Raw genomic sequence first — 9,463 nt, forward strand, 5'->3', positions numbered from 1 at the left:
TGGACTTAAGCCTGATTTATACTTCTGCGTTGAATCAACGGCGTACCCTACGCCGGGGGTCTGCGTAGCTCCCGTACCTATGCCGAGGCCTACGCATGTAGCTGACCTGCACCTCTTCCATGATGTAACTACCCGGAGAGCCGATGCGGACTGCAAGCCCTGTGATTGGTCGGCTCGGCGGCATTGTCTTTCCTGCATTTACAGCACTTCCGGGATCCCGGACATCGGCCGCACATCGGCCGTGTATTTCATCTCCTCCTCTCTATTCTTCATGTAATCATGTCTGTATGATAAACAGCAACATGTATCAGCTGTAGATTAACATAACACGCTCTGAATCTCTGTGGAAAAGTAAACAGAGATTGTAGCGGGACCGGAAGCAGGCAACCGACTATCAGAGAAACCACACTGCCCTCAAGTGTTTCAGAGGAGAATTGCTGTACGAACACACCGACGTACAAGTATGTGGGCACAAGTATGTGGGCACAAGTATGTGGGGCTCATGTCTGTGTCAGCCCCTGCTGCGTAGGGGAGACGCAGAAGTATAAATCAGCCTTAAATGTTACCCTCCATTCGCTGCGCATCTCTATTCCTTAACAAGCGGGAGGTCTGATAGAGCAGAACAAAATAACAGCAGAGATCTTTTGTTTTTCATGTCAATGCAGCAACAATATTTTGTGTCTATATAGCTTTTTTGTATTTTCCCCACTTCAGCATCTTGGTCTGATTGCTAAGTAACTTTCTGCACCACTGAATGATCAACACAAGTCTTTCACGCTAAGTCCAGCACTAGGAGATGACGTTGACATTGCACAGAAGTTTCTGTTTGTTGTCTACAACGCTGATGTATGTTGCAGTTGGGTGTGTGTTATAATAATAGTAACTAGTATCTCCTCCCACTTGAATGATGTGCTTAGTAACTAGATGTGGCATTATGTCATTGAATATTGTTTTCCTCATACACATCTTTAACATACTGAAATGTATACTACATTAAAAACCTGACCCACTCATGGAAAACCAGCCCAAATTATGTCCACCAGCCCAAGCCCCTTTTAACCTGCACAACCCAACCAAAAACCACCCAATCTGGCAACACTGTTTGAACAAGCTCTCAAACTTTAGACAGGAAACCACTCACTTTCCATCATTTTGATATCCTGAAGAAGTAATGTTTGTTTGGGTGGGAAAATATCATTACAAACAAACATGTCTGTCTAGTTCGTAAGAGTCAGTATGGCTTTGCTACCATCATCAAAACTACCACAAACATAACCACTAGCAGTGTAGACAGGAAGACTGCACAATCCCCCTTTGGAGAACCACATTTAGCCAGAGTTTCTCTACCTGCAAAGCATCATATCAGTGGAATTCAGTGCCAAAATGAAGTAAAGAGAGTCACCATCCAATTATTATTTAATTATGTTAAGAACTGAGAACCAACAATGTCAATATTGATGGATTACTTACTCACCATAACTATCTATATCATGTAATTAAACCCACAAACCAATATTCTCTGCCCTCTTTTTTTAAATTGCATTTGAATTGTTTGTTTTTTTCATTTAAACATATTATTTGTAATTCTCAGATTCCAAACAACATCTGGCAAAGGGACTGCTGGTGAAAATTAGCCTTTTTGTCTACCTCCTGTAAATAACATTTGTCTTACCATTGGTTATTGTACAACGTCCCTTTTCAATTAAAGAAAAAGTAAATAAAACAAAATAAGCCTTTGCCCTCATTGGTTGTTCTACTTCTGTGTGATAGTGTTCCTAAGGTTTCTGCATGCATTCAGGCTGCACATGTTGATGACAATGGTGGGTAAAAAAAAAAGGGAAAACTTTGGCTTTCCCGGAGAGTAGCCAACAGCAAGGTACAGGAGCTAGAACACTGTCAGTTTGAGTTAAGGCAACACAGTCAAGTCAGGGACTGCTCTGTGCTGAGTCACTTCAGTGTATGATCAGGGCTGACAGCGAAAATGTCCATGAAGTGTCAGTAACAAATGTCCCCATCCCACAGCTTTGATGGAATTAGCTTTCCAGCTGTCTAAAAATGTAACTTAAAGCAATGTTCGCTCATATTAAGTGATGAGGCTAAATCAGATTTTAGTTTGCTGACAGCCTTACTTTCCTTCTATAATGTTATGTGGCATGGGTTTTGTTATGTCTGCCATCTGGATGACAGATTTTTTTGTGGAGTCGCAATTTTTTTTCCAACGAAAGCCGCAGTGCCTGACTATAAAACATCAAAAGAATGTTTCATAGGCTATCAAACATTATCTTATGTTATATGGGGATGACTAATCAAAACTCTTTCTTGTTTAATCCAGTTTTTTTGGGACATACATGACAGGATTGGTATTAGAGAAAACTGCTTGTAATAATGACAGTCAAATCTCATATTAGTTCTAGGAGCTGTAGGCTTACTCAGTGCAGCTTGCGTGGAAGTAAATAACAGTAATGTTTTTGAAAAAAATATCTTGACTTCTGCCCTGATGATCTGATAAAATGTGCTGCTAGTAGCTTTGACGGGTGTATGATCAATAAAATCCAGTTAGAACATTGCCAAAATGGCAAGACTAATTACTTAATTTGAAGCTTCACAACATGAAATCATTTCTAAGTCTTGTAATAGAAGTAGCATTGGATAATTAATAAATAAAAACATCTGCCTGAGCAGGGTGCAAAGAGGAATATCATCTTAAAAAAGTGCAGATTAATCACTCTCATTTTGAAGCCTTTGCCACACTTTATCCTAGCACTACAATCAGTCATTTGGGTCAAATGGCAACGCCACGATGGGACAAACAGACAGAAGAATAAGGCTGCTTGTTGCTGTGTTCAAGGGAGGAGGAGACATGAGGGGGTCACTGGGCCGGGTTTCTGTGGCTTAGCATGGCAAATCCTTTGTAATCCTCCAGCCAGTCCCATGGCGTTGTTTACTGTGGGTAGGTAAAGCTATTGTTATTGACAAAACGAGCACTGCTGCTATGTGAGCTACATCCAACAACTACCCCAGTTTTTCAGAGGACTGCTGTGATTCTGTATCTTGGTAAATCTCAATGGAAATTATGGGATAACAAAAGAATGAAAAGTAATGAAAACCACCGAATGAGGGGTGAAAATAAATATTCCTCAGGGTGATCATACCAAAATAGGGACAGGCTGGTGGGTTTTAAACAGTCTACAGTTTGGTTTAGTAATTAGTAATGTATTTAAATGCATTATTAAAACAAAAGTTCAAGGAAAAACTGGTATTTTTCTTAATCCAGAAAAACACTACCTGTGTACTTGTCATTTCAAGACATTACTTTAGCATGTTCAGTAGGGAGGCGGACTCCTTCATGCATCCCTGGAAAATTATGTCTCCTGCCTGTATGGATCCATAAACAGCAAAAATGGCTGAATAAATTTTCAGCTGGGTTCCTGGAATTGCATAACCACACAGGGCAACAACACACTGACACTGCTGTTGTCACTATCAAATTGCTTTCTTGTTGATTTAACCCCTCTCTCCTTTTGTGTCTGTTTATTCTTGTTTTGCAACATCACATTTGTCTATTATTCCAAAATTGTGACTTAACCAACAAGAGCGGTCAAAAGTAAAACTAGGAGCAAGGTAAATCCTTTCATGTAGAAGTTGATTTGCTCCCGACTGCATTAAAATGCACAAGTGGCTGCTTGCCAATGCTGAACTACATTTATTAACTACATTCTTTGTGGTTAAAAGTGTGTTTTGTAATGATAATTCAATTGTTTGGTCGACAGAAAAATAAATGAATGACTCAAACTTTTTAGTGGTATTTTTCTTTAAAGCTGCTGTGAGGAACTTTTGTTTTGTATCAATTCTGGCCTTGTGGACAAAGCGATACCTCTTATCTCTTGTCCTAAAAATGCAAAAAGTAGTGTTTTCAAAAAAACCTCATGCTGTTGTCTTTTAACAATCAACTTCATCAGGCAATGTGATTACTTTCCATGAAAACAGTCAAATAAAGGCTGTTTCTGAAGAGAGATGTCCATCATCTGGTCTGACACCTACCCCTCAGGGTGGTTTCAGGCATTTAAAATGACAACAGAAAAAGTGTCAGTGTAGCTGCTGATGATCTTGTTTGCTATTGAAGGTCATAAAGAGGCATCGGTATCATTCTCAGTCTGTTTCTCAGCCAGTTCAAAATTCCTCACAGGGCCTTTAAGTAAATATTCCAAAAAATCACTAATGATACAGTTCCTATGTGAGGATTTGCTACTGTTGTCTATGTTATTCCACATATCAGAAATTGCTTTCATGGACATTTAAATCAGGTCACAGGTGACTTCATGCCCTCAACGTACGCATACTGAATATTAGGGATGTTGACGTAGAGTTGACGGAACTATTAAACCGCTGAATTAATAGTTTGTCTAGTATTTTTTTAGCTCAAGGAAAGTTCAAGGCTACTGCCATATCAAATAATGGTAAATAGTAAAATGGACTTTAGCTTTTCTAGATTGTCTGACTACTCAAAGCGCTTTTACACACTAATTGGATCAATCACTTAAATGCACCATTATTTAAACAGTGACAATCACAATAAATGTGATATAATAGCAAGTGTAGTCTGGATAGCTCATTTCTCGATGAACACACTGTACGGGGGTTGAATTTTTTCATACACAAGTTTTCCATTATGAGAGGCACAGCTGACTTTATTGACAGGCGGGAACACTGTAGCTGTTTGCGAGGAGGCTCAAAGCCCGCCTCTTTACCTCACACTAGTTCGACAGCAGTTAGGTTGAGTTCAGCATTTCCAATATGGCTGCCGCCGAGCATTGGTTTCAAAACAGTGCTTCAGAAACAGATGGGTGACGTCACAGATACTACGTCCATTAATTATACAGTCTATGGTGTCAACTAGCGCAAATGGCGTTTTTGTACTGCAGCGTGGTTTGGCAGTATTTCTATCCAGAAATTAGAGGTGAGGTTGTTTGTAAGGCTGATGAATGGTTTAACTAGCATGTAACCATGCGACCAAAGCAATGCAAGCAGCACAGGCATAATACACATGTTAACCTGCAAGGAGGACTGACAGCTTGTTGTGTTAGCAGTGCTAACATTAGCCACACTTGGCAAACAAATACAACATTGTTTAACCCCAGACACAGAGATCACATGTTAAGCCATGTTAAATAAATTGTGCTCAATTTTGACTGTGTGTGTGTGTGTGTGTGAGTGTTTTTTTAACTCAAGACCAAGCGGCAACCACTGGTCCCAAAATATGAAGCCCATGTGGAAGTGTTAGGAACTGCAATTCATCAGCCCGTTTACAGCCTGGTTCAAAAACAGCTTGGCTCTACGTAGCTAATTTCTCTATCAGCACACACTGTACGGGACGGTTCAGAAGATATTAAGATTACGAGTTTTTGCCCAAATAATGACATGACTGACTTGACTGACAGGCGGGAACACATAGCTGTTGGCTCAAACGCCTCTTTACGTCAGACTATGCCTGGTTGAGTTCCGCATTTCAAATATGGCTGCCGCCGCCGATTGGCTTCAAAACAGCTCTCAGGAACAGATGGGTGACGTTACTGATGCTACGTCCATTATTTATACAGTCTATGCTCAAGACCAGTGGGCTAGTTGGATATTCCACTATTGCAGTAGAACATCTCTGCTGCATATCCCTGATATTATCCATGCAGCCTTGTTTTACAAAAGAGAGCAAGTTTAATAAACAGTATCTTCCCATGTTTTTCAACATATTTCAGAATTAGATTAGTTGTCATACTCCATCTTTTGAGTTTGTAAAATGACAAATCAGGAGAATGAGTAAAAAAAGGTTACTATATGATTTCAAAAATAATTGGTTAACAAAGTCAAAACCATGTTCCATGATCACAGGGATGGTGATTTTGGTTGCAGACAAAAGCCTCTTTATTATATAAGATTACTGTTCTCATGTGGAACCACTCTGCTTCATTCAGCCCCAAACGCTCTTTTATTTTCTTGTAGCAACAACTTGTATGGGTTTAAGTATGTGTAGAACACGGGCTAGCACCAGCCTATCACTTAAAGCAGATTTAGGGCTCTGTCTGGACCAGTTATGGGGGCTCCTCTGTTCCATTTGATTTAAGGGCTCTACTAATCACTTCAGAACCTCATTACAACAAATACATAAACAGCTCTTCACTGGGTGGTACATGGCAACATTATAGAAGAACAGAAAACAATGACTTAGAGGGCATGCTACTCCACAAGCAGCCAATTGTAACTAGAACTGCAGTACTTCAAAACCCCAGAATCTTCCTCACTTCTTAAATCCCCCTGGGGCCACTTAGGGTTACACAGAACATGTCATTTGTCTTTATATCATTAAAGATCAAATAGTAAAAGCTCAACATAATATTGTCATTAGATACACTGTATTGTGTGGTGTTAAGATGCAAAATCGTCAGAAGTTTAACTCTCAAACCGGTGTGACACTAAGAATCTTTTCACTTTCCCTGGCACACAAACTGAATGACTTGTCTGTGGTTGTTTTCATTGGAGTAGCAGTTATGTTCTTACCTATACCTAACAACTGTGCATGTGTATGACTGCATTAAAGAGGTTTTAGTGATAGAAGAGATAGTTGCAGCTATTAAAACACCCCTTGATGAGCCTTTCAATTAACTTCTGAGTGTCTGAATTTTGTCCTGGCTTTCTTGACTAACATCACACATCAGCCTTTACATTTCTGGCTTGGCAACAAAGAATCAATACCACGAAAGCATGGTTTGACACAATAGACTGTATAAAATATGGACGTAGTATCCGTGACGTCACCCTTCTTTTTCTGAAGCGTGTTTTGAAGCCAATCCTCGGCAGGAGCCATATTGGAAATGCTGAACTCAACCAAACTTTTGTCGAGCGAGTGTGAGGTAAAGAGGCGGGCCTTTAGCCTCCCCCGTCCTCGCCAACAGCTTCAGTGTTCCTGCCTGTCAATCAAGTTAGCTGTGCATCTCATAATGGAAAACTCATAATCTTAATACCTTTGTTCTGCTGTGAAGATCTGCTTTTTTGAATTTGTGGGTATGTGGTTTCCCATACTTCCGAAGCCAGCCTCAAGTGGACACTTGAGAAACTGCAGTTTTTAGCACATCTGCACTGGCTTCAATTCTCTCAGCCGGAGGTTGCTGCTTGTTTGATACACTTAAATCACATTTTATTTGTCTTTTAATTAAATCTAAATATCATGAACAAATGAATGTCTACAAAGTAAATGTAATTCAGTTTAATTAATCTGAATCTCACTGGAGTTATCAACTGGTAACAGCAACAACTCACTGTGCAGAAATAGATAAATCAAATCTAATGGGCCATGTTCATTTGATCACTGGTCATTAATGAAATTCATCTTTCAAAGTGTGTGTTTGTGTGTGTCTGTGTTACTGTCATTCTTAAGTTGTGACAGATATGATGGTCCCTGTTAACCTTGATGAGATATGTTCTCCACAAATTTTTGTTTAATAATTTCTATGTAATTATGACCACAGAAAATAGCAGAGCATTGAGGTAAGAGCGCTTAGGTATTTAAAAATACTTGTGTCAAATCTAAAACAATCAGCCTGTTAAGCTCTTATAAGTAAGCTCTTTATTTCGACGTACAACTTTGGCAATCATGTAATTGAAGCGTCATTATTTGGTCAAAAAGGCCTAAAATACCTTACCTCCAGCTTTTCAAATGTAAAAAGAATTCTGCTCTTGTTACTACATATAGCAATTTTAATATGTAAACAAAGAAAATGGTAAAGTGACTTGCAATTTTTAATTGCTTACCGCCATTTACAGACAGGAGTCATGCAGATAAGTCTTGGAGAAAAAATACTTGCTGTTAATTCTTAAAAAGGATGTTTTTTTCTGTCCAGTTCAGATCAAGTTAAACAACACAAGCTTTAATCACAACAACACAAGAGCAATTGGACCACGTTTTCATCAACATTTGATGCTTGCCTGCTCCTCCCCTCCCCATGTTTTGTATTTAAAATTGACCTTGAACATTTCACCGTCCTTGAACAAACTACAGTGTGCATCAACAAAACACAGTGTGTCCCCAGGCAGTGATATAGTCACTGAACATGCTGATACTGCTTGAATCTGATACGTTTTAATAGGATGTATAATAAGACATTGAGGAGCCTTTCTACCCTAGAGGAAGCTTATAGTCTACCTTTTGTGGCAGTACCCCCAATGCATCATGCAGTTGTGTAATAGGGTAAGCTCTATGCTACTCTGCAGGGGGGAGTTTTGGGTCGACTCCAATGACTCACTTCATTAAGTCCACAATCCCCTGAGCTTTCTTATAGCTGAGGATTGAACTTTCCACTCCCCCACATTAGCACTTGCCTTAGATAGCCTACCATTTAAGGTAAAGGCTGGATGTAGATGGTAAACAATGTCAGACTACTATGACAAACTTAGAAAAAACATTACTTAATAAAGCAATTTATGATTAAGAAAACAGCCTTATATTAGTTGTATCTATATCTACATTAAATTAGTTTCTTTTATACTTTGATGTATGTGTTGACAAGTCTATTACATTCAATGTTGGCTTTTTTCCTCATGAGGTGCCATGGCATGTTCCTAGGTCATATTAACGCAGGAAGTCCCATCCTGTTTATCGAGCTATACATTTAAGCTCAAATGTGCTCCTTGAGTGTTTAGATAGACAGCAAAGTATCTGATGCGCATTATACATCTAACACTTAAAAACAAATGCACAGATCTACCTCCATTACTAGAACTGAGCGTTTGAAACAGGGCAGCGCGCCATGGCCAGTTTATGATAAACTACAGCGACCCTTCACCTGAATTGCACCTGCACTGTCTGGTTTAGCATCTCAAGAATCAGCATCCTAAAATAGATGTTTTTAACCATCCGTGCTCCGGAGCAACCCCAGCTGCACTGAAACACAACACTTTACACACATTAAACCTTTATAAGGCAACGACTTATCCGGCTACATCAATAAGCCGGGTTAATCACAAATAACAAACACGTCGCTGCGCATCGGCACTTACCTCCACAGGCGCAAAAGTAAAGAAGACGATTCGGTTACTCTCAAATAGCCTATCCAAACAAATGTTTCTTCATCAGGCGTGCACCATCACGGGGACGTACACAAAACCAGACATGCGGAGTCATTTGACCTTCTCCCAATAGAAACTAGCTACCATCGCTGAGAGGCAGAGAGGGGAGGAGCGGACCATACCAAGCAAGCTTCTCTGCAAGTGTATGGGGGGGAGATGGAAGAAGGGAGAGATGTTATCCCTGAACTATAAATATTGTGGCGTACTCAGGCTGTTTGAGTGGCAGGGTCGAAAGAAACAGGGCAGCTCCTTTCAAACCCTTGTACTCACAGTTCAGGGTGAATTTAAATGTATTGATGCAGCAGAAAGAAGAGAGGGGTCTGGGGGTCCTCCCCTTAAAAAAGTGAGC

The 9,463-nt window shown here is 39.9% G+C and overlaps 1 long non-coding RNA gene across 1 annotated transcript in view; it reads right to left on the minus strand.

Annotated features, from left to right (window-relative positions):
- Window positions 1-9,250, minus strand: part of LOC117822947 — a 50,364-nt gene extending 41,114 nt beyond the window's left edge. The window contains exon 1 of the long non-coding RNA XR_004633284.1: window positions 9,046-9,250. This is a non-coding gene — a long non-coding RNA (uncharacterized LOC117822947). The remainder of the gene's footprint in view (window positions 1-9,045) is intronic.
- Between the last annotated feature and the right edge of the window lie 213 nt (window positions 9,251-9,463).

Source organism: Notolabrus celidotus, chromosome 12 (genome assembly GCF_009762535.1).
Source record: "Notolabrus celidotus isolate fNotCel1 chromosome 12, fNotCel1.pri, whole genome shotgun sequence".
Taxonomy (NCBI): domain Eukaryota; kingdom Metazoa; phylum Chordata; class Actinopteri; order Labriformes; family Labridae; genus Notolabrus; species Notolabrus celidotus.